Source organism: Limulus polyphemus, unplaced genomic scaffold, assembly GCF_000517525.1.
Source record: "Limulus polyphemus unplaced genomic scaffold, Limulus_polyphemus-2.1.2 Scaffold1097, whole genome shotgun sequence".
Lineage (NCBI taxonomy): Eukaryota > Metazoa > Arthropoda > Merostomata > Xiphosura > Limulidae > Limulus > Limulus polyphemus.
In genome coordinates this window covers 132,831-149,805 of record NW_013666707.1, presented here as the reverse complement: position 1 = coordinate 149,805, position 16,975 = coordinate 132,831, and the positions used below count along the sequence as shown (strand labels likewise).

The following is a 16,975-nucleotide window of genomic DNA, read 5'->3' as shown; positions in this document are numbered from 1 at the left end:
TTTTTAGCTTGGAAAATGCGATCACACTATAGCAATTGTTGTTATAACATAGGGCAAATATAAATAACCGACGACTACTACTATGTTTGTTTTGTCTGACTTGGCCCGATGATCTCTGGAATGAGCGAAACGCGTCGTCGTCGGCAATAGGTGTAGTTGAAATACTGTTATTATTATACACTACTAATTCTTGAAAACCCCGAAGGGATTAGATAATGAATGAAATGTTAAAAATGTAATATACCCTAATACCAATATCTTACACGTATAATTAGTAATAAACAATAAATACAATTTTGAACAAACCACACAAGTATTCTGCACCCTAGTCGTAAAGTGATAAGTTATTTTTTCTTAAACTATATATCGCCTGATTTAATGATGAAGAAGCACACTTAATAATTGAAATATGAAAACCGATTAGTGCCACGCGTATTTAGGCCTAAGTGTGAAACTGCTGAAGATCTCTGACGTATGATAAACTAATTGTATTAATAAAAAAAAATTTAACTGCAGAAAGCTGAATATATTCTTCCAGTTATTTATTGTTATTATTATTTTTTATATTTATACATCTGAATATTGTGGTGTTTCAGGTGGACTGTGGTCTCCCCCAGCCAGTACTTACCCATGTGGCCAGTGTGGAAAGATGTTTAGTACTTTGAAGTACCTCAGGCAGCACGAACACTGCCACAACAACAAAGTCTACAGGTGTCCCTACTGTTTTCTGGTTATCAAATGGAAAAATTACGTGGACGTTCACGTAAAACGATACTGCCCCAACAAACCTAAAGATATATCGTAGAAATAATTGTTCGGCTCGTCTCTTTCAAAAGGGCGGGAAGTGTCGAAGTCTGAGCTGCTTTAAAGTTCTTTATCCTCATATACCAGTAGTTATATTTCTAGCAACTTTCAATCCCATAATTATCTAAAAATTAACGCTACAACCATTCCTTGTGTATTTACCTTAAGCTCGATCAGGAATAGTTTTTACTTTTCTACCATTCCAAGAGTATATAGATGGTTTAACTTACATCTGTAAATAATCCTTCGTTACAGGAGATGAAGACTCGGTTGTTTTTCAATTAATTAGGTTCTTTTCTCTTTCTTGAGTTCGTAAATGTTAAAATAACACGCGCATGAAATATAATAAGCTTTATTTGTGAACAGTTGTTCTTTACAATGTAAATTAGTATGTTATAACAAATATTGTATAAACAATATATTTTAGGTTCCAGTTTTATACTTTTACAAGTACACGCGAGTTTAAGTTTTGATGGAGTAACAAAGTTCCAACAACTGTATTTTTTTTATAATTTACACATTATGTAGAGTTTATTTCAAAAGATATCGAACGACTAGTGTAATTAATATGTATGTATGATCTGTATGTCTTTAATAAATCATTTTAAATTAAATAAATCTTAACCATCCGTCATTAAAGTGAAAATCTCGAGACATGGTCATGCTATTCTCGTTTACCCTTTATCATCGATCATACGATTACTAACGACAAGTGCTATACAACAGAAGTATGATGAACACAATCTAAGCATAATAATAAATACTTCGGTTAAAATTGCTATTTCTTGGATAAGAACGTGTTATTTTCGATGTAGGAACTAGCGCAAAAGTCAAGCGTAAATTGTACGTTACTTTTCAAATATTCTTAATGGCTGTTAGTAATTACTGATGTTATCATCTATATTACCACTTTTAACAGGTTATTATTACCTAGCTGAAAGTTTCTTGGTGTCTAAACATATTTATTACTACTATTATTAAATATATACCCCCCCCCCCTTTAACAAGCAATCTCTGACTCAACGACAAAAAATATGGCTGTTGGTAGGCGGTGGGGTATCCCATAAGATCCGGAAGCCTAAGAATGTGGTACGCTAGTGTGCATGATCCAGATATCTTTTCATTAATCCGAGTAGTCAATATCAACCTATTTCGCTCAATCTAGAACTCATCAGGCCAGCTGGGACACAATAAACACAGTATTGGCTAGCACACTATAGTTATATAAGCCACAGGTTGAGAGGTCAATCACAGTACTTTATCTTATGATGGTTGATAGCATATCAGGGAAAGAAGATCCAGTCTGGCTATCTGGCAGATACACCAACCTACAACTCAAAATGGTCCAGCTTGAAGCCGGTTAGGTTGAAACAGCTGCAGGATCCAAACATGAAAAGCAAGCTTCATCCCCTACTTTCCAAACTTACAATAAATTTTACATTAAAGTACCGACGTGGTATTTTGAGTTTAGTGGTTAAGGTTGTTATTTCGTGTGCAGCCTGAGTGACTATGAGATTAGCAACTGAAAGGATATGATGATCTTTTATCTTCTGAGTACCCTACTGGAGGGATGAAGTACTCCTGTGCTCAAGATTTGCTAGGTCACAGCAGCTAGGAAAGTTGTGGTTAATAGATGTAGTCCCAGAACACTGACGTTTGTTACAACTGCAGATAATTATTAGGAAATCCAAGGTATGAGAGCTTTTCTAGGAATGTTTCAGTGGACATTTGTAGATGGTTATTTGTGAGACTCCTTTCAGTGGACATTTGTAGATGGTTATTTGTGAGACTCCTTTCAGTGGACATTTGTAGATGGTTATTTGCGAGATTCCTTTCAGTGGACATTTGTAGATGGTTATTTGCGAGATTCCTTTCAGTGGACATTTGTAGATGTTTATATGTGAGACTCCTTTCAGTGGACATTTGTAGATGGTTATTTGTGAGACTCCTTTCCGTGGACATTTGTAGATGGTTATTTGTGAGACTCCTTTCAGTGGACATTTGTACATGGTTATTTGCGAGATTCCTTTCAGTGGACATTTGTAGATGTTTATATGTGAGACTCCTTTCAGTGGACATTTGTAGATGGTTATATGCGAGATTCCTTTCAGTGGACATTTGTAGATGTTTATATGCGAGATTCCTTTCAGTGGACATTTGTAGATGTTTATATGTGAGACTCCTTTCAGTGGACATTTGTAGATGGTTATTTGTGAGACTCCTTGTGTGTACGTTCCATTTAGCTTGTATTTAGATGCAGTACCATACCTATATATACTGTACTTATGAACCTTGACACTGGATGCATAAATTACACTGAAGTTAAAACTTGCGGACTCGGAACTGGTAATTTTTAAAGGTCTAAAGATCAGTGATACTGATACGCTCACTTCTGGAGGGTATGTCAGTTAAATTTTTTCAAGGCTTTAGTATAAACAATTATTGTGTAAGGGAAAGTGAAACTCTTGATGTGCAAATGTTATGGTTATAAATTATTTCAAAATTACAAGAAAATATAACTATTCACGTAATTATTCAAAAGTTTAGTACAGTTTGTTTTGAATGTTCCACATCGAAAAGCTGTGAACTATGTTAAATCCTGTTCATTTATGGTAAGAACAACTGCAGGTGTGTCTTACCTCTGTACATGGTCAGTATACTAGATAAGTTATTACTTTTTAAATCTGGTGTGCATGTCATATACTACAGAGATAGAGATGTTGGATACTCTGGTTTCCATTTTTAAAATAATGAATAGTCTCCTGACAGTTGACATTTTGGGAAGTCCTGACAGAGCTTGAATGATGTTACAAGCGAAACTAATTCATATTCTGAACAGTCTGTGTTGTTGGTTTATAACAGTTGACCTTAGAGTTGAATGTTACTACACCAGAGGAACCAACTATACAGAGAAGGAATATCTTTGTACAAAAGATAATCAAATGCCTCATTTTATTTGATTAAGTACTTCTTGTTACAATGGTCTTATTTAAGTGACCAGCTGATTCAGTTTTTAATACAACACAATGTCTATGAGAAGACAAGGAACAACATCAATTAACAAACAATTAAATACCAAGATGAGAAAGTTAATTGAACAATTTGACTTAAAACTATAGCCATTTCATGTTTACAAGACTATTGGTTAGTATTTACTTGACCAAAAAATACATATGAAAATACTATTTTAATATCCCACATAAAATTTAAACAAGCTATGTTACAATAACTACCAATGAGTTAAGTACAGAGCAGAAACAAGAGTGTTTTATACACTGCAATTAAATTTAAAAGAAGTATTTATGTAACACAACTTGAGGTTTCTTACTGTAGGTCATGGGCAAGTTTTCTGTGTCTCTTTAGAGAATCTCTCCTCGAGTAACACTTGCCACAGGCATCACAATGGAGTGTCTCACGGTTAGAAAAATGTTGCCACATATGCTGAGCTAGATTTCGCTGGTTGAGGAAGTTTCGGTGACAAACTTTACACTTAACTTCAGAACTGTATGCTCCACTTCTTTTCTTCAGTGTCATCCACTTCAGTCGTAGGTTACTGACGAAGCCATCTACACAAAATATAATAAATACAAGTGTAATAAAATGAATTAAAATACATTGCTGAGAATATTTAAAGGAGTAAAAACTATAATATATGCATGCATGTATACAGTAATTTCACTTTTAATCCATACAAAAAAAAAAGAGGAACATTATTTTTCCTTTGAAACTGTTGGTTACTTTATTTTTTTTAGCAAAAAAAAAGTAAGGAAACTTGAATATTATGAAGGTATCATTTTTACATGATGTCTGAATAACTTTTTACCACCTCCATACAATTCCATTGTCCAATGAAAATGTTTCAAAGTATTATTGTATCTCTAGTGCATATTTATGTTACACTTCCAAGCTCTGATAACATGTATTATTTTTAAAAGATTATTTGAATTAAAAAAGTATTGTAGATTTATTTGATAAATCTAACACAGTAGGATTATTAGGGCCAGTGAAAATTCTGGAACATTCTTTTTTTTAAACAATAATAAATATACCATTAAATATAAACACGAGAAACTATGCATATTCACAAAAACTGAAAATTTTTTCACGGTGCATTCTGGGAAAACTTTAAGGACAAGCTCGTTCTTGCACAAGAACCAAATAAATGTGTGTAAATCTTGTGATTATCAAATTTTACTTTTGAAACCTCTTTGCCCATAAATATGGCTTTTGCAGCACAGTATATAAATATAACTGATACAAAAATCTTCTATTACCAATCTCTGGAAGCATAAACAAACTCACAGTTTTTCAACACTGGGTATCTGCCACATGTATTCAGTATACACTAAAATGATCACCAAACATTATGACTTCGGTAAAAAAAAAACTATAGTTTATTTGGATACCGTTACTTAATAGCATGATTTGCAATTTGTAACTGAAGATGTAAAATAATAACAGTGACAGCTTACTATTTTGTATTTTCTCTATCTAGTAACTTAACGAGTACAACAGACTCATAATTAGATGTAGTTCACATGCCATTAATGCCTGAAATACTGTTAATACACTCAATCAGGCAAGGGTTAGATGTACACACTCAGTCTGAGTTGTTACATCTACAGAACTTGTTTATTTTTACTGAGTTTGGCCTGATCTCAGATTACAAAATATTAGGCTAAAACAGAAATCAATCTTCAACTTCTAGGTCACAAACATAACACTTCATACATGGTCTTTAGGTTATTAATCATTCTCCAACAAATGTGTTGAAATGTGGTCTTGCAAAAAATACTTGTGTGTGTGTGTGTGTGCATACACACACACACACATATATATATATACATACCTAATGTACAATGAATTTCTCAGACTAATATGCAAAGTAACATCATTACCATATCAATAAAAAAACTGTCACAAATACACTTTTAGGCCAAAAAAAACACAGCTAATTTAAATATATTACAAAAACTACAACAAAAAACAGGGCTTGTGTTGGTATAGTTTTATCCAATACAATGTTTAGGAACTTATGCTGTTTCATAGACCCAAGTCTTTCCATTGTGCAGTTATACACATGTAATTATTTCTAATTTCATAATGGACTATCTACCACTGTGGCTACATGTTGCCAGTTCCATGAGCATTTTCTCTGTGTTTTCTCATGTTGTTCCTCCTGGAATATGACTTGCCACAAATTTCACAGTAGTATCTTTCTGGTTCAAAACCTGGCTACATGTTGCCAGTTCCATGAGCATTTTTTCCATGTTTTCTCATGTTGTTCCTCCTGGAATATGACTTGTCACAAATTTCACAGTGGTATCTTTCTGGTTCAAAACCTGGCTACATGTTGCCAGTTCCATGAGCATCTTCTTTGTGTTTTCTCATGTTGTTCCTCCTGGAATATGACTTGTCACATATTTCACAGTGGTATCTTTCTGGTTCAAAACCTGGCTACATGTTGCCAGTTCCATGAGCATCTTCTTTGTGTTTTCTCATGTTGTTCCTCCTGGAATATGACTTGTCACATATTTCACAGTGGTATCTTTCTGGTTCAAAACCTGGCTATTTGTTGCCAGTTCCATGAGCATTTTTTCCATGTTTTCTCATGTTGTTCCTCCTGGAATATGGCTTGCCACATATATCACAGTGGTATCTTTCTGGTCAAACTCATGGATCTTCATGTGCCGAAACAATGTTCCTCCATGATAGAAAGTCTTCTGACAGTAAGGACATGTGTTGCGACGGCGATCTGCCCAACTTGGTTGACCCTGACGATACGACCGAAACCGACGCAACACTAGGTCACCATCTGAAAACAAACGTGACGACAAATTATTTCTTTACTTGAAATCTACAGTTGGCGCTTGTGTTCTACAGAAACAGAACATTTCTAATGAAAATTATTCCAAAATAATCTATTTTCTACATTATTCTACTGAGCACTATTTCCAAGATAATGTTTGATGTAACTTCTCAAATAAATAATATTCTGATAATAGTACAAACAAAATACAGCATCAGTGACATTCGAGAAGCTCTTAAAAAAAACAATGCATCTAAGTATCTTAAGTCAATGAAATGTTGTCAGCATCTTACTGATGTGTTGGCCAACTCTGAGGAAGGCTACGCAAGTGATGTTCAATAGCACGTGTATGATCCAGAAAATGTGTCATATTTTAGTCACTCACTTGAATAACGTATTTTTTCCATCTGAAATATTACATAAAAGTTACAGGGAAAAAAAAACTGATCCAATACAAATCATTACAAGCTGAAACCGTTGTGTTCCTGTACTTAATGTATCACAGTACACACTGGAGTGTAAACATGTTTAGTTAAAATTAAAAGAGTAACTTGAGCATCCAGAAAAGTTATTTTCTATATTAATTGTGTTCCTGTACTGAAGTACATGAAAAACTGAACTTTACAGCTGGTATTCTACACTTAACTAAACACTTGAGAAACAACTGCTATACAATTATAAATATTATTTCTGTTTGTAATGACTTTTTACCTACTGTCATATTTTCTTTTTCACTGTGGCACTCTCTTAAGTATATGCACTCAGGAACTTGTCTCTTTCTATGGAAATACATTTCCACACAATCTGCCACAATAACAGTCCACACTTCTCGTTCTATGATCTACAGCCCACTTTAGAAATTACAAGAGTACCACAATACTTTCAAAATGATGCAATCAATAAGTACACCTGGTTAACTAAAAAAAACTTTCTACACAAATTTCAAGCACAATGTTTTTACTTGAACATCCACATCATGTTTTAATGGACATGAAACTTAGTCTAATGGTTAAAAACATATGCTGTAGATACACAGCTACCAAATTTAAAGCAAAGCCACTAACTTATGTATATAAATTTTGACAAATTTCATATATATATTTAATAAATAACACAGAATGCTTTATTTGGATACACAATTCCAAAAAGCTTTTTAAATAATATACACTGTTAACAAATAGAATTACTTTTTACGTGTATGACATCTCATTACAGAACAGAGGCTTTATAAATATCTAAATTGTTTTTTAAGGTTCAATACCATTTAGTTTTAACCAAAAAGATATTTTATGTAATATGACATACAGCTAATTACAGATAGACAAATATATAGGGTGGGGGAATCAGAAAGATAAGAAGGTAGGTAGGCGAAAAGTTCGTAGAATATTAATGATAAGTAAACAAAACATTTAAGTGTGTGGGTAGGCAAGTACAAAGATATGGGTAAATAGACAGATAAAAAAAATAGCTTGGTGTGTTTCAGATATTCACACAAAGCTACACAAACATCTTGAATTCACAGTCCAGCACACTACACCACTTCCATGTGTAGATATTAAATAAATAACTTAATTCAGTTTAAGGAGTATTTTTCACTTAACTGAATTAAGATTTCCTCACAAATATGGCAGTAGTAAAAATGAAATGCAGGTGCGTGTAGACGAGTCACCCGAACGAATAAACAGCGTAGCGTACCACAATAGCAGAAGATTAGCCAGTAAATACACCAATCACGCACTTTGATATTTTCCCACATACACCAAAACTGTCGCTATACTAAACTTTCGTTCTGTTTCCTTTTTTTTAAGAAGAATCGTCAACAACTTTATTTATACGAAAAAACTTTATTTAAATTTCGTGAACACAAATTAGGTTATTGTTACACAAATAGTTTTGGCAAACAAACGAGTGTTTAAACACAAACATTACAATGAGTTTAATCTCGGAAGTTCCAATTTTTATGGACCCCACCACCATTTTAAATAGATTCTCAAACTATTTATGCACCAAAAACATAAAAATTACGAATCAGTAATATGAGGATTAAATGCAAATATTATCAAGTCTATCACCACAAAATACAAACACATATATATAACTTATATCCTAAAACCTTGCAATTCCTCCTTAAACATTAAAGATGTTACTGAAGTAACATTATTTGTTATTTTCCAATTCAATTTCAGTTGTTAAAACACATGAAAATCATCTTATGTAAAAAAGATGTCGTTGAAACATGATACCAATGTTTCTCGATTACAAAATCTTTGTACAACAACGTCACAGAATTATAAAAAAAAAAGAAACCAAGACATACAATCAGGTAAAGCTTAATTTAGCTTCAAATATACTTATAACACATGCTGCTAATCAGTGAAACAAGCCTACAAAAGACATGGATTTCATTGTGTTAAAATAGAGTTAAACAGTTAAGAAGTAAAACCAATTGTAAAATATGAACCGAGTTTACACAAACTAATGAAAATAATAACCCCCCCCACTCCAATATTTTTCTGAAACACTAAAGTTGAACAAACAAAAGATAGCTTTACAGGATTCAGTAAAAGCAATACCTTAATTCAAGAATGAAAATAAAAGAAGGAAACAAATTTGTTCAGTATTAAACAATGAAATCCTATTCATTGTGTTTATTAACACAACCCTTCAACGTACATGTCTTTTAGTTTAAAAAAATTATAACAATGTTTGTCTCAGTTGTTTTAACAAAACAGCCTCTATCCTGTTAGTTAGAGTTCTGCATTGCTTACAAGAAATTTACTTTTGTGTGATTACTCAGTGAAACAGGTTACATAGTAAACCATACAACCAAGTAGAGACTGAATGGCTGATGAAGCATTCGGTTGGTGAGCACCAGAGCCAAGTAAGAGCTGAACACAGATTGTCCAACTTAAAATTTTCTTTCAAAAAACAAATCAGGCTTTATGAAGCCTGTGTTGATGCGGCAAACAACGCAAAATACTATACCCTTTCATAATTCCTAACTTTAGAAAACATGTTTATGTTTTCATACTCAGTCAGGAGAAGTGTGTGTGTGTATATCCTTAGTTAAATCTTAAATATAACATGTAACAAAAAATGTCTACACATGAAGGAAACAAAACAAATTCAAGATTAAATGTTAAGTACTGTGTGTAATAGATTTTAATATACCAATACTATTTCTTGGATCTACTACTAATGGGTTAAACATTGTTAATTTACATTTTTCTAAGCTAATAATTAATAAAAATTACACACTTGCTTGTATAATAAAAAATCTTGAGAAGTTAAAAAGTACTGGTAGATAATTGTCACCAAGGTATTGTAAGAAAACACTGTTATCTTGAAAAAACCATACCACCTTTAGCATCTAGTCATTGGTATGACACGTGAAATCCTCTTTAATGTTTGTTGACAGGCTCAACATCGTGGGTTCCACTTTTCGATTTCCTCTAGCAGTTAACTGTACGTGACGGGCACGCATGTGACGAGCAAGGGACTTGCTGCCCCGGAATGACCTAGAGCAGATAGTACAAACTGGGGACTCTCCGTTAGGAGGGTGGCGGGTTCTCATATGACGTAGCAGATGATCCTTTCGGCTAATTACTGTGTAACACAAGTGGCACACAAATCCTTGAGGCTGAGATAGATGAAGTTGTCTGTGAAAAGAGTACTCCTGGTAGGACGGGATACTGTAGTGACAAATATCACATTCGAAGGCATGTTCTTCCTTTTGGTCTAAATAAAAAAGGATAAATTATTATGATATTAATAAGTTTACCTGATTATTTCCTGTTTTATTGACCCAAGTATTTAATTATAAATTGAATTTATGTTAAACAGTGGTTCTTGCTAAACAACATTATGCATCAGAAGAAACACAATAACATAACATGAAGTAAAAACATCCACAAGTTAGACACATTTTAAAATTAATTATGATTTAAGTCAGTATCAAATAAATAAATTACACCTGTTGTTCATCTTTAAAACCCTTCAAGTAATTACACTCAAACAGAGGTCAAGTTACGTTTTTGTGCCTTTAGCAACATTAGAGAAATTAAATCATCACAGTTAAACATATAATAATTAAAGAATGATGATGACATCTAGTAATATAACTTTTAATGTGTTTCAAGAAATATTATATAACAACTTCTAGAAGTCCCAGAAAATTAATTTGTTTATTCTGTTTTATGAGAATTAGATAAAAGAAACTACGGTACAGATGTGAATAATACAAGACACAAGTGTAAGCAATCTTTCGGAGCTGCTATTACAAGACACAAGTGTAAGCAATCTTTCAGAGCTGCTGTTGGTTTCAGTTTCACCCCTGCAACTACTCGCAAAAAAAGATACAGAGAATATGTTTACTGTTCTGTTAACTTTTGTTTGTGTTCATATACATTTCTAACTTGTTGGTATTAACCAATATTTGGATTATTTCAGATATTTTATATAAACAAGACTGAATAATATACAGTACAAACAATGTTTATTTACAACTTGTTATCATACTCATAAATCAATTTTGTGTTGCACTAGACTACCAGGTTGTTGCTAAGGCCTTGCTTGTTCCAATCCATTTCTGTTTAACCACACTGAAAAGGTTGTAGCTAGTTACAGAATTGAATAAAACAAAGACACTTGTAGTTTTACAAACATTTCATTTACATTAGGTCATATATATTTGTAAAATGTATAGTTTTCTTCACTTCTGTATTTATGGAGTTTTACCAACAACTACCAATTTTTTTCCAGTGGTAATTAGAGCTAGTATTAAGGCTTTTTTATTAATTGGATATTTTTCCTTTAATTAGAACTGCAGACATTAGCTAACAGAGGTCGCCGATTGCACCGAAACATAAAAACTATGATAAACTGTTCAAGGAATGAGTCCTTTTAACCCAATGTAACTCATGTTCATTTGCAATTAGCCAAGGAACTACATAGAATGTACCCACAGCTTACTGCTCACTGTGAGGTGGTATAACATACCAGCAACCAATTAAATCTTTGTTTTTCATATTGCTACTTCTTTAAATGTTATATTTATTTATATTTAATGTATTGTTGATATGTTTTCAAAATCATCTCTCAAACTTTAAAATTCAACTACTCATCCCACTCCTCCACACATGCTGATTTTCCTTCTCCTCTAGCACAATAACATTGCAATGTTTGTTAGCCACCAGTGAAGAAGTTGCAGTACAGTTGCATTTCTGCTAAAAGGGTAAAACTCTACAACCCATTAATGGTGTGATAACTTTTAAAATATATAATCAAGTTTAACCATACCATTTTTTAACTAATACATCAATTCAACACAACAACTAACAGTAATGAAGAACAATGTACTGGTGTTACTTCTTGCTAATATCAAACACACACACACACAGGTACACAAACTTATCAACATATTATCTGGAAAGCTCTCTCATTTTTGTAACCAAAACAATAAGACATAACTAGGAAATAATTGTATTTGCATGTATATAAAAAAACACAACAAAAAAACTCCTTGTAAACAGTGTCAGACTGGCATAGACTCAATGACTGCTCTCATTATCAGCTTGACACCTAGACTCAGTGACTGGTCTTACTGTAAGATTGACACCTAGAAACAATGACTGGTCTCACTGTAAGACTGGCATAGACTCAATGACTGCTCTCATTATCAGCTTGACACCTAGACTCAACGTCTGGTCTCACTATCAGCTTGACACCTTGACTCAACGTCTGGTCTCACTATCAGCTTGACACCTTGACTCAACAACTGGTCTTACTATCAGCTTGACACCTAGACTCAGTGATTGGTCTTATCATCAGCTTGACACCTAGACTCAGTGACTGGTCTTATCAGCTTGACACCTAGACTCAATGACTGGTCTTATCAGCTTGACACCTAGACTCAGTGACTGGTCTTACTGTAAGACTGACACCTAGAAACAATGACTGGTCTCACTGTAAGACTGACACCTAGACTCAATGACTGATTTTACTCCTAGTTTTACACCTAAACTCAAAGACTTCATTGTTTAATTCAATCCAGTTTAGGATTTCACTAATCCCATGTTGATTCCAAAATCTTGAGTATTTCTATAATCTACCAATCAATTGTTACATTTAATGTGCTAAAAACATCTCATCTGACAAACACGGCTATTTACATTCAATGCTTATTTATGTACACGCACACACATTGTGTATTAAAACCCATTTAAAATGTTTCTAGATTATAACTCAATGGAAAAACTATTTGTTTTTAGCATAATAAGCCCTCAAGCTTACCAATGAGCCACTGCAGAGCTCAATGGAATCACTTCCTTTCTTCTGTAACTAAATGTCAACAAATATAAACTTGAAATTAAAAAAAGGAAGACTTATTTTACAGCTACACTCTAAATTTTAATTTTGTGCGAGTCTAACACTACTAAAACATAAACACTAATTCACCCACTGTGAGCTTCACTAAATCTCAACATCAATTAAATAATTACACAAGTTTTTGTTTTTAAGATAGGTTATAGATAATACTATTTTTTGTGAAGTAACTCTGATGTAGTTAAAGAAAGTGACGAGAAACAACAAAAACAGATACATTACGTTTACTAGTCTGTTTCATCATGGAATACAATCACAGCGTAGCAAGTATATATTTTACTTGTGCCCTTTCGGTTTTGAATTTATTTGTTATTGATATTCTGAGCAGAATAGATACTGTAGCTTATTGAGGTGTAGGATTAATATTAACTTGTGATCAAAGCAAACCAACTATATGGATCATGACTAAAACTCAATCTGGTACTAACTATAGCTAATTAAATATAAAGAAAGAAAATACTGTAGCATCAGTTCGATGCCCTCATTGTTGGCATTATTTTCGGCCATCATTCCAATAACATCACAATGGAAAATATTCTTTATATTAAAAATATAATAATAACATATAAAAAATAATAAAGATCAGGCACAAATCAAAAGGACTGCCAAAGATATTGAGAAACAATATTTGTGTGTATATATGTATATACCCACTTTATACAAATAAACAAAAGAAGTGCTAAAGATGTAAAGAAAGTGTCATTTTCTGATAGTTTTTGTGTGTATATATGTATATACCCACATAATACAAATAAACAAAAGAAGTGCTAAAGATGTAAAGAAAGTGTCATTTTCTGATAGTTTTTGTGTGTATATATGTATATACCCACATAATACAAATAAACAAAAGAAGTGCTAAAGATGTAAAGAAAGTGTCATTTGCTGATAGTCTTTGTGGGTATATATGCGTGTACCCACATTATAGGTTATCAAATAAACAAAGGTGCTAAAGAAATTATCTTTTGTAAACCAAGAGCACATGGTTACACAGCCAGTAAGTATCCATCTTTCTGATCAATTCTCATATGTCTAAACAGACTTGTCTGCAGTTTGAACTCTATGACATATGATGCACAAACGTTTATCCCTCTTGAAGTATTTCCAGGTGCTATTTAAAATCTTTCTTGCTGTTATAGTACCAAAAATAAACAGTCAAATGAAAACCTACTAGATCCACTGTGTCTTTTTTCTCTAACTTTTTATCAGAAGGGCCTAAAAAATAAAACAGATGTATCAGAATAATATTGCACAAACATTTCTTTAGAAATAAAGTTAAGAAACTTATCGGCAAATTCTTAAGTTCATTAAAATAACCAAAATTATTGTAACTAATCTACTTAGACATAACACAAAAAAACATACAACTGTGATGAGACAGGTCCTTTCTCATTTCTTGCAGTACTTCGACTCTGGTAACTTTTCATTTTAAACTGTATATAATTCCTCCCTAAATAAATGCTGCACACATAACCATCTTATTGTAACTAATCTACTTAGACATAACACAAAAAAACATACAACTGTGATGAGACAGGTCCTTTCTCATTTCTTGCAGTACTTCGACTCTGGTAACTTTTCATTTTAAACTGTATATAATTCCTCCCTAAATAAATGCTGCACACATAACCATCAACATTCCAAATCAACTTGAAGGACAGTTTTCACAAAGATACCAAAACTGTCTCTTTACAAAGTTTTTTAAAAACAATAAAGTCAAAACTGACAGACTCTGAGACTTGTGCTCCTAAACTGATATAACTTTAAAACGTTCGCATAAGTAACGTTAATAGCTTTTTTTCATATTCCTTGATAAAGCCACTTGACTATTTTTATTCCTTGAAAACGATTTCTATACTCAGATAGTGAATAAAAGACGTACTTATAACAAGCACTCAACAATCTATTTAGTAAGTTTTTAATCCTTAGACAGTGGATAGAAGACATACCTTTATCGAGCACCCAACACACTATTGAGTAACTTTCAATCCTCAGATACTGAACAGAAGACATACTTTTAGCAAACACCTAACAAACTGCTAAGTAAACTTCATGAAGTCAACAAAGTGATTAGCTAATCAGTTTCATGAAGTGAGCAACAGTAATCACCTAGTCAGTTTCATGAAGTGTGCAACAGTAATTAGCTAATCGGTTTCATGAAGTGAGCAACAGTAATCACCTAGTCAGTTTCATGAAGTGTGCAACAGTAATTAGCTAATCGGTTTCATGAAGTGAGCAACAGTAATCACCTAGTCAGTTTCATGAAGTGTGCAACAGTAATCAGCTAATCAGTTTCATGAAGTGGGCAACAGTGATATGAAGTGATCAACAATGACCAGTTAACAGAAATTTTCTTGCCACTTACCTCAAAATGTTTGAAAAATCAATAATATTTCATATTTGTTAGTTAATAGATTTTGTAATATCTGGATGAAAAAATTATTTACAGTTGACAAATCTTGTGTTGATTACTGAAATTCAAAAGTTACACTATTTTCACATTTAGATCACTTGATAAGTGTGTCCAAAATTATGTTTCAAAATGTGATAAAATTTGATACACATTATTATACTTTTTAAAAACAAACTGAGAACAACAAGTTGATTCATCCAAAAGTATTTTAATTCTGAAAATCAATAATTATAAACAGTTTGCAGTGTCACAAACAAAGTTGAATAAGAAAATAAAACACACATAATAATAATCATTACCTTAACCAAATACTGTGAATACTAACTAGGCAAGACTGTAAAAACACATGGTGCAACAATTATTAAGCACAGTGCTACACATTATCATAACTAAACAGTGATGCTAAGGAAAACTGCAACAAACCACTGCACAATCATAAAAATCACGGATGAGAGCATCTGATAGAGGGGAAGAGAGAGAGAATCTAATATAAGCCTACCAATTCAATCTATCTTTGTCCACTTTCAGATTTCAAAAATATTTTATAACAAAAAATGAATAATCAGTATACATGATACTCCCTGGCCATTTATATGTTCTGCACACAGCATCATTTAGGAACATAAAATTAATCATAAAAACTACTACTTTGGCAAGTATCAAATGTAAAAAATAATTTTATTTTACAATGATGAAAATGGATAAAAACAACAACCTTGGAATGGTGTATTTGCTTCAGGTACATAAAACTAAAAGAAAGGGGGCCTGGAGCCACCAAGGACTTATAAGTCAGAGGGATGCAAGTGGTGAAAGAATGACTTTCGTGGAAATAATGGAAAACAGTGCACTTTGTTTGCACGTTGAGACATTCAAAACTTTCATAATTGCATGAACCTATATATAAATTATTTCCAAAATGTAACTCACAAAGATAATCATCAGACTTAGCAGTAATACACATGTGACGCTTCATCATGCTAAGACTGATAATCAACTAAATCAGTGGTAAGTAAAGTAAGTGGTAATCAGTAAAAAGTAACTACACTGGAGGACAGTCTCAGTGAGACACCAACGTTTATGTACTGTTGACTCACCCTCGATTGCAAGTGGAAGTACTACTGATTAACGAAGCCTCATTTTTACGAACACATCCAAGTCGGAAAGCAAGCGAGGAATTATTGCCTTATACATCTTTGTAGCTACTGGTTGTCACTGTGTTGAATAATCACTGAAACAAATTGCATCTTTTGAATTACATTTTATTGATATAAACCGTACCTAAGGTTTTCTTAGCTGATGATATTCATCAGGGTCATGCCACTGGTTGAAAGGTCTGACTCAAAGTACATGGCATAAAAGGTTAACTTGTATCTTCCTTTACTGGCCTGGCACAGGCTTTTAATTAGAAGTGTGTATAACGGCAGAGTATTTCAACTTTACCATATTTATTGTATGATGTTGCATTTCATTCGTGCCAAAGATCTTCGGACTGGCTGGGCTACAACATACAGTGTTGTAAGGTATATACACTGAGTGGTCACAAGTAAATAGACACCTCATTTTTGTCA

General features: G+C 32.9%; 1 protein-coding gene across 1 annotated transcript in view; it reads right to left on the bottom strand.

The window, feature by feature from the left end:
* Positions 1–3,724: 3,724 nt before the first annotated feature.
* LOC106462110 (protein tramtrack, beta isoform-like) overlaps positions 3,725–16,975 on the bottom strand; it is a 45,304-nt gene continuing 32,053 nt past the window's right edge. The window contains exons 1-2 of the transcript XR_002611153.1: positions 5,921–13,639; positions 3,725–4,370 (exon numbers count right to left, since the gene is read on the bottom strand). The gene's annotated coding sequence lies outside the window, so the exon portion shown is untranslated. Of the gene's footprint in view, positions 4,371–5,920 lie in introns of the transcript that reaches the window.